This window comes from Microcebus murinus, chromosome 1 (genome assembly GCF_040939455.1).
Source record: "Microcebus murinus isolate Inina chromosome 1, M.murinus_Inina_mat1.0, whole genome shotgun sequence".
NCBI lineage: Eukaryota > Metazoa > Chordata > Mammalia > Primates > Cheirogaleidae > Microcebus > Microcebus murinus.
In genome coordinates, this window is record NC_134104.1 from 104,519,316 (window position 1) to 104,537,729 (window position 18,414).

Here is an 18,414-nt window from a genome sequence, read left to right on the forward strand (position 1 = left end):
TACCTAGTTTCTGGAATCAAAAACATAATTCTAAAAATATTCTGCTAGTAATAATACATTAATTGACTCAAAGTATAACCATATCTCACTGGCTATGAATATGAGCAAAATAATCTGAAATTTCCCTTATTCTCATTAAGTAAAACCACTAGTCTCAATCTTATATCACTATTTAAAAAGTAAGTTGAATAGTAAAACAAAGTATACAAAATACATTATTAGAAAAGATCGTTGTGCATATTGTTTAATGATTAGAAATCTCAGAAAAACGTCACTAAATATTTGCCATAAAGAGAACAATACTGTGAAAAGCAGAAGTCCAAGAACACAATTATCCCAATTTTTGGAACAACATGTTTCCCCAGCTAAGAGAGGAATTTCTACACTTTCATCACCAATTTGTTCATAAATAATCTAAACCTCCTTGTTTCCTTGCTCTTAAAAATTAAGTAACATTTGTGATGAAGTGTGTGTCCCGATAACTTGTAACTACCATGTGTACTGCTCCCCTATCCATCCTCATGTTGACCATTTAGGGGTTACAGTTATCTTGAATCTCCCTCATGTTTTTTAAAATTATTTTATCACAAATTTATGTACTTTTAACACAACATATAATTCAGTTTTGCTACTTTTGAGCCTTACAAAGATGATATACTGTCTCCTGGGACTTGCTTTTTGTCACTCAATATTACTTTAACTCCATTTAAAAATATATTTTTTCAAAACAGTGGGAATTATTATCTAAAATATCACAACTTATAACTCCCATTTAAAAGTCTTGGTTATAGTTTGGAAAATATACTTAATTAACTTCACCTAGAAACGTGAAAGAATCACACACTATTTACACATATGTATATTGTCCTATGAGAATGATGAAGCACAACTTATCCACAATCTTCTTTAAATCAAAAAATAAAATGATATATGGGATGTACAAAACTTTAATCAATCCAGATATATTTAAACTATAAATATTTCCTTATTAAGAATTGATATTTTAAAAACTGTGATGATAAAGTAACTCAGAAAACTTATGAAATGATAGCTATGGACAAAAATGATTAGTGGTAAAACAGGTAATAGAATATTCAGAAAAGATAATTGTATTTCCAGAAACTAATTAAAATTAAAATACTATACAATTTTTTTTTTTTTTTTTTTTTTTTTTTTTTTTTTTTTTTTTTTTTTTTGTGAGACAGAGTCTCACTCTGTTGCCTGGGCTAGAGTACCATGGCGTCAACCTAGCTGACAGCAACCTCAAACTCCTGGGCTCAAGCAATCCTTCTGCCTCAGCCTCCTGAATAGCTGGGACTACAGGCATGTACCACTATGCCCGGCTAATTTTTTCTGTATATTTTTAGTTGGCCATTTAATTTTCTTCTATTTTTAGTAGAGACAGGGTCTCACTCTTGCTCAGGCTGGTTTTGAACTCCTGACCTTGAGCAATCCGCCCACCTCGGCCTCCCAGAGTGCTAGGATTACAGGCATGAGCCACCACGCCTGGCCCAAATTTTAAAGTATCAGGAAAAATATCCTTAAACCAGAGACTGATATTGTTGGTATGACCTTCTCTTAACAAAATTGCCTATGATTTTTAAGTTAACATTAAGTGAAATTACAAAATTTAAATTTAAAAATTGTATAAAATTCTACAAAACATTTTAAAATACAAAATTTTTAATGTTAACATTGTAACTTAAAATGTTAACAAAATACATTTGAGGCCAAAAAGATCATGAGAACTTTTCCCAATACCAAAGTCAGTTTTTAACTCTTATCTTATTCTCCAGCAGTAAATACTACATAGAAGTAAGCAGATGGTGACTTCAAAAGCACTTTCATTTTTAGCCTTTTCTTCCAAGTGCCTGCTTTACTCTGAAAGCAATGTTAACTTATTTATCTTGTACAGTGATACATTAAACTGTGGTAGACACTGCAATTACTTTATGAAACACTAACTCTTTTGAATTTTTATGGTTGTACTTTCAAATATTTGGGCTCAATTTATCAGCTCATATCTAATGGTACTACACTGAATAGTATGTGTATTCAGAATTTTTAAAAAGCAGATTTTATTTCAAATATATTTGGTGAGCTCTATTTTTATAATATGTTTTGTTTAATTTTTTTAGTAGAGTTTCTTTTAGTAAATGAATTCTCAGTATATCTTGTAAGACTGAGATTACCTAGTAAGAGTGAGACTATCCGATCAAGGTAAAGTGTAGAAAAGATGGTAGTAGAATGATTTCAGTAGATTTAAATGTCATTCAATAAAATTTATGGTTGAGGGTGTTTGTAAGACAAATCCAGTGTTAAACCTGGCCACACAATTGCTTCTTTTGGGACCTCTAGTAGGTAGAATCCTAATGGTTTACCATTAAAATGCTCAGAAGGAATAGTCAATAATGTCAGAGTTCATTTAGATAGTTTCAATGTGGTGGCCACGGTATGCCTGCTTCTGAAATGAAATGATTTTCTAGAGCCTCAAATTTTGTCATTTATGAAGAAAGAAAATTTGACTTAAAAAATAATTTAGTGGCTTATGGGTGATCATTCTAGTTTTCTCTTTTAATACTCAGCTCATAAAATTACCTATGAATTCCATTTTCTTTTCTTTTAATGTCCTGTTTTAGAGTTCTAGAAACTCACTCATTTATTATTATATATCCAAAATAAAGATATAACTTTTAACTCATATAAAATCTTACCATGCTAGCATCTGAAAAGGAAAGGTCCTCCACTATGCCAGTATAACATATATATTTATATAACAGATAATAGACAATACAATAATTATATATAATGTATCATTGTATATAAAATTATATATTATATAAATATTTTATATACTATATAATGTTACATATGGTATATAGTATATAGTATATTATATTACATATATATAAACAGATTCTAAAACAGTCCTCAAAGACAAAGCAAGGGAAAGTGATTGTATTTAAATTTGCTACACAACCACTTAGTTTAAGGGATAAATAAAGCCAACAAGAACTAATTTTAAAGTCATCTAAGAAATAAGGAAATTTTATTTTCATTCTAAGGGAAATGTTTTTACTACCTAAAAATAGTTTACAAATCAAAATTACATTGTATCATTTGCTAACAGAATTTAGTAGCAGCATAGGTTTCTATAATCTTTTTTTATATTATTATTTCTTTAAGTAATTTTCATAGGAAATGACCAAAACCAAAAGTCAATTAGACTATTTTTGGTTCTTCAGATGAGTGCTTCTCAAATTTTAATGTGAATATAAATCAAATGAGGATGTTGTTAAAATGTAGGGTGAGATTGAGTAGGTATGAGGTCTAGTCCAAGATTCTGCATTACTAATAATCTTCTAAGTAATTCCTATGCAAAATCAAGAATCTACTCCAGACCTGCAAAACCCAAATCCACGGGTTGATTCATATGCATGTTAAAATTTAAGTACTACTTTAGAGTGTGAGCACTGGAGAATGGATATGAGTTTAAAGAGGAGGACAAAATTAACTTTTTTCCATTTAATGTATGCCCCATCAAGTATAGTAAAACTAAAAATCCCAATGCATATTTCTCCTTCTTTTCCCTAAATAAAAGTACATCTTTTTTTCACTTTAAAAAATAAACTATTAAAAAATAAATTTGGCACAAGATATTAGAGTTTCCTGTGACATTTTTAGCTTAACAATTATATGTGCTTAAACTTGTCTCTGAGTAACTTTTAACATTTTTAACTGAAATGACCATAATAAGAAAACGCACTTATCACCTTCTACTTGTGGCCTCCACCCAGCCACCTAACACAAATGACTTTCTGGAGTATAGATATCTTATTTTTGACTACATCCATTTATTTGAAGAGGTTAGTCCATTACTCACCATTTAGAGACCTAAAAAATTATTATACAGCTTTCTTTTTTAAAAATTTATAACTTTTATCATTTTTATGATTATAAAAGTAATATACAATTATTGTAGAAAATTTAGAAATTGCTGATAAGAAAAAACATCCACTTCCAACCACTCAGAGTTAACCATTGTTTACATTTTGTCATATAAAATGTTAGGCTCTTTCCTCCACATATATTTTTACTTTTGATAAAAATGGGATCACACTGTATATGGCAGCATAGGTTTCTATAATCTGCATGGTATCTGCTTTTCTCTATTTTCATCTCATTTAAGTTGTTGCAGCCCTTTGTGTCATTATCTGGTATAGTTTGGAGTGGTTATTTGAAGTGTGGCTGAAAAATCTTCCACACATGTAAATTTGTTCTCAAGTATTTAAAGTCTCAGAAATTGAAACTAAGAGAATTTTATTCTAAACTAACTTGGATATTTCATAGCACATTTTGTGATCCTCATAGCGTGCATAATTTACTGCGATGAGTTAAACAGAACTAACTGCTCACTTTGTACAAATTCAAGGGAATTAGCATTGGATCAAGGCTTATGTGAAAACCTATAATTCACCTATTAAGCTAAGAATTCTGTTAAAAGTCTCATGCCTTAAGGAGAACTTAAAGCCTATGTACTGAAACCACCCAGCTATGGCTTGAACCTCTTCTATGACCTTCTATTGAGTTATTACCCATTACTTGAACTCAAGTTGCTGGCAACTCATTATATTTTTAAAACTTTTTATTTTGAACTAATTTTAGACTTACAAAACAGCTGCAAAAATAGTACAGAGAGTTTCAATATATCCTTTATCCAAGTTCCACTAATGCAAACATGTTATATAACAATAATGCAGTTATAAATAATTATTAACTATAGACCTTATTTCAGTTTTGGCAGTTGTCCTCCCTGCTGATATCCCTTTTCTGGTCCAGGATCTAATCCCTGATTACATATTGCATTTGTTTTCATGTCTCCTTACCTTCAATCTGTAATAGCTCCTGCATCTTTCTTTGTCTTACATGACTTTTACACTTCTGAAGACTACTGATCTGTTTTGGTTTGTTTTTGGAATACCCCTGAATTTGTAGTTGTCTTATGTTTTCTGTTGATTAAATTGAGGTTATGCATTTTGGGCAAGAATACCACAGGAATGACGTTTGCCTTTTCTAGTGCATCATATCAAGAGGTACATAATGTTGGTATGTCTTTTGATGGTGATGTAAACTTTGATCACTTTGCAAAACTGGTGCCTGTCAGATTTCTCCATGCAAAGTTACTATTTTTCTGTTTGTAATTTCTAAGTGTCTCATGGAGAGCCATTTTGAGACTATACAAATATTCTGCTTTTTATCATACTTTTCTCCACTAACTTTAGCGCTCATTGATGAATCCTGCCTGCAACAATTATCATGTGATGGTAATTTTTTATTCTATTATTACTTCTTATTTATCATTGGAATTCTACTATAAAGAATAGCTATCTCTTTTCCTCCATTTACTTATTTATTTATATCAATATGGACTCATAGATATTTATTTTAACTTATAGGTTATAAGCCATATTATAATTTATTTTGTTACTCAAAGTGTACTAGATTTGACCATTGAGAGCTCTTTCATGTTGGTTCCTGTATCCATTCAACATGCCATCACCATGTTTTCCTTACTTTCCTCACTTTCTGACAGCACAAGATATTCCAGCATCATCTTGTATTTTCCTTGACCCAGCCCTAGAATCAACCCTTTTTCAAGGAGCTTTGGCCCTTTTTATTGGAAAATAGTGTTTAGAAATCAAGACCCAGATGCTAGGTATGCTCATTGCTACTGAGGCATCTTGCTTCTAGAACCCTACTGGACAGAGCTAGTGATACAGGAAAGTGGACCCCAAAATTGGGATCTAGCCAAAAGGCCAAAATAGGTTCTTAGCTTCACGTAGGAAAGAATTCAAGAGCAAGCTGATAGAGTAAAACAAAAGCAAGTTTATTAAAGAAAAGAAAAAAAGGAGACTGCCCCATAGATAGAACAGTGGCTACCCCTAAGAGCAACAGAGAGTAACACCTTGTGAGTTGTTAGGGTCTTATTTTATACCTTCTATTTAATTTTATGTTAAGTGGAGGGAGAATTTTTCATAAGATTTCTGGGAAAGGGGTGGGGAGTTCCTGAAACCAAGGGTCCCTTCTCTTTCTAAACGAAGCAGATAACACATCCAGGTGTTGCCATGGCATTTGTAAACTGTCACCTGTGCTGGTGGGAGTTTCTTTTAGTATGCTAATACATTATAACTAGTGTATAATGAGCAGTGAAGGTAACCTGAGGTCATTTTTGTGTGGCCATCTGGTTTCTAGCTGGTGTGGGTTTCTTTGCCGTCTCCTGTTTTATCAGAGATCTTGGTTCAAGTTTTATGGCTCCTTATGGAGCAGGGCCTGCTGGTGCTCGATCTCACTAGAAAACACATGCTCATGTATACATCTATATTTCTATACCAACCTCTCTTTATAAATAATTTTAAAACATGAATTTATATTGATGCCTCCAATTCCAATCACATATCATAGGGGTCACTGATGCCTTTCCCTTTTTCTATTTGTGTCTTCTTTTTCTGATAGTGAGAAAAACTGTTTCTTATATCCACAAATATATTTATTTATTTGCCCAACCCTTGAATACACACATAAAGTAGCTTTAAAATTGCTAACCCACACCCTTGTGGGAAAAAATATTAACTAGAGGATAATAATAGTTCTGTACAGTTCTTTTTATCTTTAGCTTACAGTTTATAGTCAAAACATAATCTTTGAAAGTTACACAAGTCCATGCTTTTGTTCTCCATTCCCTTATATTTGAGTTACCCTCACATCCTTTTTGATTTTGATTATGTTTGAGTATGTAAAGCGTTACCAGGTTTCCAAAAGTCAGAACTGTAAAAGACATACTTTTCTCACTCATTCCTTCTTCCCTGTTTCCATTTTCTCATTCTTCCCATGCTGTTCCTACTCACCCTCTGTAAATAACTAATCTTGTAGTTCATGGTTTAATTTTCCTGTATTTCTTTTTGCACAAATTGACAGATAAATGCTTATCTTCTTACAGCCCTTTCTTTCTTATATGTATAATAGATATGCTTTTGCACTTTGCTTTTTCAATTTAATATATCCTAGAAGTTACTACATATCAGTTCATAGACATCTTCCTCATTCTTTTTTTCATAACTGCATAATAATCTAGTGTGGATATATCATAGTCGATTCAACTATTCTCTTTAGGCCATTTCCAACACTTTGTGATTAAAAACAGTACTGCAATGAGTAGTAGCCTTGTGCATATGTACCTTCTGGATCAAATGGCCAGTGTAGTTTTATTAGAAATTGCCAAATTCCCCTTAAAAAGCATCAAACCAGTTTGTACTTCCATCAGCAATGTATGACAGAGGGTCTTTTCCCCCCACTACTTCAGTAACAGTATATAGGTCATACTTTTTAATTTTTGCCAGTCTGATAAAAGAGAAATGATATCTCAGGGTTGTTTTAAATTATATTTATCTAATTATAAGTGTGTTTGAATAGTTTTTATATGTTTAAGGGATTTTTTGTCTTATTCTTTTTTGTAAATTATCTATTCTTATCTTTTTCTGAATTTTACTGGGATTTTTTCTTTATCTTTCAAGTTTTAAGAGTTTTTTACAAATGAGAAATATTATATTCAAGATATACTATATGATGAATATTTTTTTCTAATTTTTTAGTTATCTTTTATCTTTGTTTATGGTGTTTTTATCATGCACAATTTTTATTTTTTATAGTAAAAATCATCAATCTTTCCTTTAATTGCCTCTGAATTTTGAGTAATAGTTAGAACGCCAGTTTAAACAGAATTTACCCATGTCTTCTAGTACTTGTGTGGCTTAAATTTTTACATTTGGATCTCAGGTCCATTTGGGGTTTATTTTTGTGTTTGATGTCAGATATGGATATAACTGTATCTTTTTTCCAAATGATTGCTTATCATTTATTTTAAAACAACATTTATTTGACTCCCATTGCTGCAAGTTAAAAGTCATGAAACAAGAGAAGTAGATACATTTATAATCAAGAATACTATTGCTTTAGTAATGTCTTAAATAAAAATAAAAATTCCTTGCTAATATTATATAAACCAAAAAATGTGAACTCTATTATTCCTCAACAATTATTAATAATTAGCTGCTTGACATTGTTTCTTAGTGTCTATTACCTGTCTTGTAAAATGAGAATAGTTATGTGAGTCCCACACTAAAGAAACATTTCCTAATAAGAAATGGAGATTGGTCTGAATAAAAATTTTACATAATTTTATATAATTTATAACTTAAGACTCATTTGGGCAACATAATAAAATATGCTTGAGGCAAAATGTTCCAGTGAGAATCTCAGAATTCAGACCACCTCAGTACTCTTTAGACATAGGTTCAAATCTAGACACACATGAATATAGTTATAATTCTTTTTTTTTTTTTTTCTAAGACAAGGTCTTGCTCTGTTGACCTGGTTGGAGTGCCGTGGTGCAATCATAGTTGACAGCAGCCTGGAACTCCTGGGCTCAAGCAATCTCCCTACCACAGCCTCCCCAAGTAGCTGGGACTATAGGCGCACACTACCACACTCAGCTAATTTTCCTTATTTTTTATAGAGATGGGGTCTTGCTATGTTGCTCAAGCTGGTCTTGAACTGGCCTCAACTGATCCTCCTGCCTCTGCCTCCCAATGTGCTGGGATTACAGGCATCAGCCATTGCACCTAGCGCCATATGTACAATTCCCAATCACTGTTCCTCCTATCTGAGCCTAAGGAATCAGGAAAAATATTTAGTCAAGAAATATAACATTTTCAAATATTAAATATTTTTGAAGCTCCTGACTGTGTTTTCCTATCAAGAAATCACCTCTAAATGATTTCTTGCCCTCACACATTTTTTTTATTTTGGTCATATACTCAAGGTTTAGAAAACATTACCTTTAATTGGCAGTGTGTTTTTTTTTAAGGTATCTATAGTTTTGCTCTAGAAATTGCTATAAAACTTGATTTTAAAGCTATTTCCCCTATTCTACCTGCTTAACTTTCTGTTCACATTCCAAGAATAAGTCAGTTTTTCTTGGGAGTATTATTAAGTGCTTCTTTTAGGTTGATATCTCAACCTTCAGGTCTGTTTTAGCTTTCTAGCTTGTTAGTATCCCAGCATTCACTTTTCCTTCAAAAATATTATAATTTTTCACCTATATGAATTATATATAGACTTGTTGATCTAAAACATTATATTTCAATCTTGCAATCAGTAATAATGCAAATATTCTTTTTACAAGCAAGAAGGGAGGAGTCAGCTTTAATGATCAGTAGTAGATGGAAACTACCAAGAGCTGGAATGCTAATTAGAAGACAATTATCATTAGGTCTGGCAGCTGACTGATTAATGCTAGTCAATGAATATCTGCATGTCTACATAATGCAATGTTTAAAACATTTGTATTTGGGTTTAAGTCTTACAGTATCTAAAACTTTCTTCCAACTGTATTTTAGAGTAACTCATAGTTATTAATTTAGTCAACTTAAATTGGCCATTTCATCTCAGTGTTCTGGGACCAAGTCTTCTATATTCTAAATATGCACTGTCTAGTAATGTAGTAACTAGCCACATGTGGCCTTTTCAACTTAATAAGTGCTCAATAGCTACATGCGTCTGGTGGATACCTCACTGGACAGTGAAGACATAAATCATTTCCATGATTGCAAACATTTCTACTGAATAGAGTTACTCTATAAATTTTATGTTATAAGCCTCATTTAAATAGCTGAAGTCCATTTTTTTCTTCTCATCTATTATTGCCAAAACCAGGTGGTCAGGACTTAAATTCTATCCTACACACATCCAACCCAAGTTTAATGCCAATACAAACCTGGGGGGCTTTACTCTGCACTAAAGTATGTGCAAAACATTTGCTTTTATATATAATGATCCCAGCAGATCCAGTGTTGCCCTTGCTCATGTCTGGTCTGGAGACTCATGGGAGATAAGGTCACTTGCAAAGATGTGGACCCATTTCCTAGGTGGATTCAGTAAGTTCAGATACACTATATCTCCAGAATAAGTGATAGTTCTTTCCTCTGTGCCTTTTTTTGAATGTATACCTCTCTCTACTGTCTTCAGTGATATATTCTGTAGTTATGTGTTTGACCTGCATGCCTTTTTTTTCTTGCCTAATTACTCTGGCCAGGACTTCTAGCACTAATAGAAGCAGCAAGAGTGGGCATCTTGCCTTGTTCCTGGTCTTAGAGAAAAAGCTTTTAATCTTTTTTCTATTGAGTATAATGTTAGCTGTGGGTTTTTCATGTATGACCTTTTTTCATGTTAAGGTAATTTTCATCTATTAATATTTCTAGTCTGTTAACAGTTTTTAACATGAAAGGTGTTGAATTTCAGCAAATACTTTTTCTGCATCTACTGAGATGATCATGCAATTTTTATCTTTCATTCTGTTAATGTTATATTACATTAATTGATTTGCATATGCTGAACCATGCTTGCTTCCCAGGGATAAATCACACTTAGTCATGGTATATGATCCTTTTGAGTAAGTTGTTACATTTGGTTTGGTACTATTTTGTTGAGGAGTTTTGCATCTATATTCATCAGGGATATTGGCCTATAGCTTTCTTGTGATGTCTTTGTCTGGCTTTGTTATCAAGGTGATACTGGCCTCATAAAATCAGTTTGAAAATATTCCATCCTCTTCAGTCCTTTAGAAGAGATTGAGAAGAATTGACATTAATTCTTCCTTAAATATTTGGTAGAATTCAACTTATTGATGTGTAGTTGCTCATAGTAGTTTCTTATGCTTCTTTCTATTTTGGTTTCATCAGTTGTAATGTCTACTCTTTCATTTCTGATTTTATTTATTTGAGTCTTCTCTCTTTTTACTTAGTCTAGCTAATGTTTTGTCTATTATTTTTAATAATAATATAAAATATTATTTTATTATTAATAAATAATAATTATTTATAATTATTATAATAATTTATTATATTGTTAATTATGATTAATAATTGTTATAATTAATAATTATATAATATAATATATTATAATATAATTATATTGTATAATTATAATTAATAATATGTTATAATTAATTATAATGATTATAGTTATTATAATAATAAATAATTATTATATTTATTATTAAAAGTGAGACATTGAAGTCTCCTACTATTATTGTATTACTGTTTATTTCTTTATTCATTTCTGTTAACGTTTGCTTTATGTATTTAGGCGTTCTGATATTGACAGCATGTATATTTATAATTGTTACATGTTCCAGGTGAATTGACCTTTTATCATTTATATAATGTCCTTCTTTGTCTCTTTGGGCAATTTTTTACTTAAAATCAATTTAATCTGATATAAGTATAGCCACTCTTTCTTTCGGTTACCATTTACACAGAATTTTTTTTTCACCCCTTCACTTTTATCTGTGTATGTCCTTAAATCTGAAGTAAATCTCCTATAGACTTCATATAATTAGATCTTGCTTTTTTAAAATCCATTCAGCCACTCTATATCTTTTGATTATGGAATTTAATCTATTTACATTTAAAGTAATTGATGTACTTCCTTTTGATAAGGAAGGACTTACTCCCTCCAGATGTGGCTGCCCCGTATGGCTGCCCCATGCCCTGCACACTTGGTACCTGAAATGACCCCCAGCACCATCTCTTCCTGCCAGAACCCTGCCTGGGCAGGACATACTTGGAGTCATGGCTGTGCCAAATGCTAATGCGCTAAATAAACTGTCATGGAAGAGGATGAAAAAAAAAAAAAGAAAAGGCGGACTTACTATTGCCATTTTTGTTTTTTGACTGTTGTATAGTTCTTTTGGCCATTTTTTCTCCTCTTGTGGTCTTCCTTTCTGTTTTGTGGAGTTTTCTTTTTGACTGATGAACTTTGATTTTATTCTTTTCTCTTTGTGCATCTTCTATATGTATTTTCTTTGTGGTTACCATGAGACTTACATAAAACAACTTAGTGGCATAACAGTTGATTTTAAGCTTAACAACTTAATTTCAATTGCATACAAAAACTCTATCCTTTACTTCTCCCTTCCCCCCACACACATACACTTTGTGTTATTGATGCAACATTTTACTTCTTTTTATATTGTGTATCTATTAACATATTTCTATAGTTATAATTATTTCCAGTACTTTTGACATTTATGTTTTATACTACAATTAAAAGTGATTTATTTACCACCATTATAGTATTATAGTATTCAGTATTTTACTATATATTTACTTTTGCCAGCAAATTTTATACTTTCATATATTTTTGTATTGTTGTTTAGCATCCTTTTGTCTCAACTTGAAGAAGTCCTTTTAACATTTCTCGTTAGGCAGGTCTGGTAGTGATGATCTCCTTCAGCTTTTGTTTGTCAGGGAAAGTCTTCATTTTTAAAAGACAGTTTTTCCAAGTATAGTATTCTTGTTTGGCAATTCTTTTCCTTTCAGCATTTTGACCACTCTCTTCTGGCCTGTAGTGTTACTGCTGAGAAATTTGCTGATAAACTTATGGAGGTTCCTTTGTATTAGATGAGTCACTTTCTTTTGATACTTTTGAAATCCTCTCTTTGCTTTTGACTTTTGCAAATTTGATTGTAATATGTCTTACTGTGAATTTCTTTGGCTTTACCTTATTTGGGTTTGTTGAACATCCTTGATCTCGGTTTTCATTTTCTTCCCCAGGTATGGGAATTTTTCATCCATTATTTCTTTGAATAAACTTTCTGCCTCTTCCTCTCTCTCTCCTTCTTCTTCTTAGACTCTCAGAATGAGAGTCTCAGACTCTTCTTTTTAGACTCTCATTGGGCTGGAGGAGGGAGTGAGGCTGTGGCATGTGTTGGCTTAATATTTCAAACCATAGTCTCTGGTCTCAGTAGCTCCCAGGTGACTATAATATGCCAAGTTCCATCAGTCCTCTGAGACAGGCAAGATAACAGCCAATACCCTGGGAAACGCTCTAAAAAAATATCAGAGAATTAGATGCATGGTCCTATTATCAATCTGGGGGGGAGGGGATTCCTCTGTTTGTTTGTTTTGATTGCATTCTTTGTGCTGAGCTGGGCTATTTCTTGTGTTGGTTTGGTATTTCAACTAACTTTCAACTTTGTTCTTAGTATCCCCAGATGACTGTAGTATGCCTGGTCCCATCAGCCCTCCAAAGCAAGTAAGACAGAAGCCAGTGCCTCAGGCAGCCTCCAAAATATACCCAAGTGTTCAACATATGGTCTTTTTCTTCTCTTTTCTCCTCAGAGAGAAACTGAGAGCTGGGGTTTTCTCTCTCCAATTATATGGCACCATGCCAGGGGTAGGGCCTTCAGTGAGGTGATGTTCCAGCCTCTCTTACTGATTTTTACATGGCTGGTTTCAGACTTGCCTGGGATTCAAGAGCCTTTTGACTAGTTTCCAGACTTCTTACAAAGTGAATTGTCATGCATTTTATTATAGAATCACTGGGGAATCATTGGTTCTACAGGAGAAAGAAGGGTCTAGGGCTTCCTATTCTGTCATTTTGCTGACATTCCCAATTTACTGTTTAAATCTTTATATCTCCCAGAACCTTGTATGATGTCTGTGTGAAATTAATACTCCATGCTCATGAATTAATGAATGATCTGTGGCTCAACTGCTCTCTTTCAGATTTTCATATGAGTGGTTACTTTTCACAAAACTCTGAGGAAACTCATTTGTTCTTCTTCCTTGCTTGTGTTAACTCCCACTCCCATTCACTGGAAAGTGTTTTATATAGACAAAGTAGTTCCTTTAATTTTTTGAATATGTGTTTATATTTGTGAAATGTGTAGCATAACAGTGATTCTAGTTCTTCTGACAGTGGTCAATTTATTAGAAAGAATTCTGCTCTCCAGCTGTCTGTACCATGAATGATAAGGTTCTGTTTGGGGATAGTCAACCTCCAGGACACACAGGTAAATTGGAGTGAAGTTCAGGACAATAGAATTGGATGGAATAGAGTCAGGCAATGATGAATAATGGATTTTGGCCTACCTGCCCCTGTTCTAGCCTATAATCTCCACAGGCATTTCCGGGAAGGGGGCAAGGGCTATGTTTTCTGAATGCTACCTTCTAAGGTACCAGAAGATCATTCTTTTTTTTTTTTTCTTTTTTTTTTTTATTTCGGCATATTATGGGAGTACAGATTTTAAGGTTTCAATAAATGCCCATTTCCCCCCCTCCCCCCAAAAGTCTGAGTCTCCACAGAAGATCATTCTTAAGTTAGCCCTCAGGTAAAAGCACAATCGAAGGCCCAAGTATTTAAAAACTTAGAAAATGCAAAAATAGTAGCATAGAGAGCAGTGGAAAGCTGGGAAGAAAGAGAGACAGAGACAAAAAGGCATAGAGAAGTTGTTTGAAATTCTCCTGATACACTCAGGAAAAACAACAGGAAAGTTGGATTCCCAATTGGTACTTTTCCCACAAATTATAGTTCTTAAGAGTACATATTAATGTATTTTGTAATGTTGCTCTTTACTCTGCAATTGACAATTTTAAAATTGATTTTCTACAACTCATTTTATAAATGGAAAAAAACAGTAAATATAAATGTACTGTAAATATAAGGTAACATAAGGTCAGTGGGTTTTTCTAAAGAAGTCATTAACTGAAATATCTTTTTCAAAATAGCCTGAAAAACCAGTGATATTTTAATGTGCTTTATTAGAAACTGCATAGTTCACATATCAGTATGCTTTCCTGCAACTTCAAATAGACAAAAATTATTATTTCTTTATTTTAAATACCTCTACACCTTGAGGCAAGTTACTAAAATCAGTGCTACACACACACAAATATAAGTTATGCTTAGGCTTGTTTTTCTCAATGTTTGTCTTATATTTTGCTTTAGTTTTCTAAGGTCAGACCATAGGGGTTCAAAGGATGTGTACTATTTAATAACAGAAAACATCCCAGGTAGAGTGAAAATGTTTCCAGTTTTGTTTTGTTTTGTTTTGTTTTACCTAAGGGTAGATTTTTTTCAGCACTCTGGAGAGTTCCTGGAGCTTGCTTGGTATAGTGATAATAATGTGGTAGTAAGAAACCCTGGTTCTTTAGATGTAGTATCATTTATTTTTCACCATTCCCATGAGTTAAAAGAAGATACAGATTTTTTAAGTTTATAAGACAACCAGAGATAGTAGATGATTGAACAAGGAAAATAATTTAGGCTCACTGAATCATATTCTACCAAAATTAAAGGAGACATGAGATCTGATCTATACTTGGGTCTAAAGGTTATGTCATACCACTACATTTCATCCTTAGGCACTGTGGGGAGAATGTAAGGATACTTCTGACTTGGATTGTATTATTCATTCAACAAACATTCATTGATTCCAGGGCTAGGTATGAAATATTTAACGGCAAATAAGACCGAGCCCATACTCTCAAGTAACTCAGAGATTAAAAGGCATGGGAGTACACAGGTAATGACAGTATCTCAAGGTAATTGGTTATTGCATATGTGCAAAAGCATCACAGGCACAGATAATCTTGCTAAAAGGAGAAATAAAATAATCAAAGCTTTCACTGTGAGCCTTGATAGGAATAATAGTTCACCCTGCAGAAAGGGTGGGAGGAAGATAGCACGTTTCAACACACAAAAGCATGAGAAGTCCACGAATTTTCCACATTTCACTTCAGTATAAAATTTCTGTTCAAAAATTGCAGTGATAGATATTGTTTTATATATATTCAGTTAGTGGTTTTGAAAATTAATATACATCCTGAGATTCCCTTGGCTATTTTCTTCAAAGAGAAAAAGAGGAGAAAATATATACTTCAACCCCTTCTTCCAAAAAAGAAAAGCTGAATTAATCCCAGATGAATAGTAAGGAAATACATAAATTATTATATTATTATATTTTTTTAAATATTTATGCTCCTATTCAGACAATTCCAACTTTATTGATTGTGAATGGCTTTACAAGAAACATCATAAAAATTATTTTTAGCTATCTAAATCTTGGTGTCAGCTCTATGAGAATTAAATCCATAGTAGCTATGTTTCCTTTTTGTACCTAATCCTATGTTTTCTTCAGCAATGTCTTTCATAGGAATAACTTGTCCATATAGAATCCACAGTCTCTAAAGTGGTCCTAGATGGAATAAAGTGGGAGGTAGTATGTCCTGAGTAGATGATGCATGTTGCCTTATGGAATTGATTCACACTATAAAAATCTTTTGTACAGTAAGGAAATGAATACAGACTCAACTCTGGCACTTAGATCTTCTCTTTTTAAATATCTGTATAAACAGCTCTTTCTTATGATCACTGAGTCCCACAATGAGACAGTCACCCACCTCCCTCAATAGAGTATGCCCTTGAGATCATCTCTGACTCTCTTTGGTGGAAACTTGTTAGTCTGACCCTATACTGTTGCAAACAAAGGTAGACAAGTATTCTTGGGTTCTCAGAAACAACGTGTAGCTCTTTGCAATTGTGTAAACTGTAATTGTTGGCCTTTGGAGTCAGATGTAAGTGCTTCAAAGCTGGTACTTTCTAGTTCTGATCCACAGCAACTATTAGACCTCTTTTTGACTATTGTCTCACTTCCCTCAACTGAAAAAGGAAATAAAAATACTCACTTCATAGGGTATTGCGGTAAAACAAGCTAAAAGTATGAAGTATCTTCCAAAGATTAGGTGTTTGTTGCTCATTAAATATGTATTTATTCATGTATTCATTCGATTAATATTTGTTATGCACCATTAGTTTATTCCCTTTATCTATACCTGAAAAATCAGGATGTTACAGAAACTTGTGAAAGTTATTGCACTGGAGATCTTTGAATGTGTGCCTTTCCTTTAACCAGCTCCTAAGGGTGGCATCCATGTGTAGACATGATGGTATAACAAAAACAAATGAAAATGGAGCACCCTGAAAAGCACATACAACCTGGCCAAGATTCTACCCAGAGTATCAAACTCCAGTATTTATTTCTAACTCCGGTTTTACCTTACTTGCTCCCAGTATCTATGAAAGGACTAGGTGGCAATTTTCACAAAGGAGGCAATGACTGGTTTATTGAAATTTTACAAAGACTTAGTACCCAAAGGTATTGTGCCTTGTAGTAAGAGTTCCTCTCCTGAGTTTTAAGCTTCTTAGCACTCACAACTAATGCAAAAAGTGTGAAAGCTGATTCTGGATTTTCCATCTCCAAAGGGTCCCCAGAGATTAGGGATATTAACCAAGTGGAATAATCTCCAATCATCACCCCTGGCCTAGTACTATAGCACGCTTAGCACAAGTTTCTCTTCAGCAAATTACGTCTCTAGCTAACATCTAAACACCAAGTCCCCAGGCACAAAATGATCCAGATACAACCCATAAGCTCAGACATGCACTATGTACTTGTATCGTTTAAGAAACATGTTCATATCTGTTAAGAAATGGTATTTATCAATCACAGGCATGCATACAACCACACACACAAAGTAGCAAATATGCATTAAAAGCTGTAGTTTATTTATATATCCAATTTGAGGCAGTCCACAGAGAAGCTACCAGGAAAGAAGACGAAGAGACAGCAATGACTCATATATAGCTATCTTCCACCTAGGAGAAGCACTCAAACTATTCTATTTATATGATTATTCTATAGTCAAAAGGAGTGATCATCCTGATTATGGAATTCCAACCACGGACCCTAAATTGGATCTATCTTCGTACAGGGTAATTATACATAAAGGCACATAAGCCCCAGAATGTTGGGTGGCTTTCCTGTTGCTGGGCAGAATTTGGATTCTAACTCTGACTCTGGGACTGACTAACTACATAACATTGAGCAGGCTTTTTGTTTTTGTTTTCTCATCTGAAAAATGAGGCATTTGAGAAAAACAGAAATATTGGAACTAGATAACCTCAGGTCTTTCCCACCCCTAACATGCTGTGGTTCTTAATTGCTCTATATAATCAAAGAATCTGAAAATGCAGAAGCAATGAGAAAATGTCTATACTTTTGCTTTACTAGTAATAGCTACTTATGAATTTTCCTTTTAAGTTTAGTTTACTGAAAACAAAATATCACCATGGGCTTTATACAAATGCCTGGAGCTTTTTATTTTTCACAGTTTTCTAAACCTTCTCTGAACTTTCAGCACTCTGCCTGCAAAGGTCATTGTTTCAATTGAGTTTCTTGTATGTAAATTTCTCTCCATCTGTCTTAGTCTGCTTGGGCTGTTATGGCAAAATACTACAAACTGGGTAGCTTACAAACAACAAAAATTCAGTTCTCACAATTCTGGAGGCTGAGAAGTCCAAGATTAAGGCACTGGTAGAGTTAGTGTCTGATGAGGGCTAAGTTTCTGGTTCACAGACAGCTAGCTGTCTTCTTGCTTTTTTCTTACATAGTGGAAAAGTCGAACCAGCTCCCTTGAGCCTACTTTAAAAGGGCACGAATCCCATTTGTGAGGG

The 18,414-nt window shown here is 33.2% G+C and overlaps 1 protein-coding gene across 1 annotated transcript in view; it reads left to right on the plus strand.

The window, feature by feature from the left end:
* The window catches only part of GPR149 (G protein-coupled receptor 149), a 56,316-nt gene that overhangs the window by 10,207 nt on the left and 27,695 nt on the right, over window positions 1-18,414 (plus strand). The window lies entirely within an intron of this gene.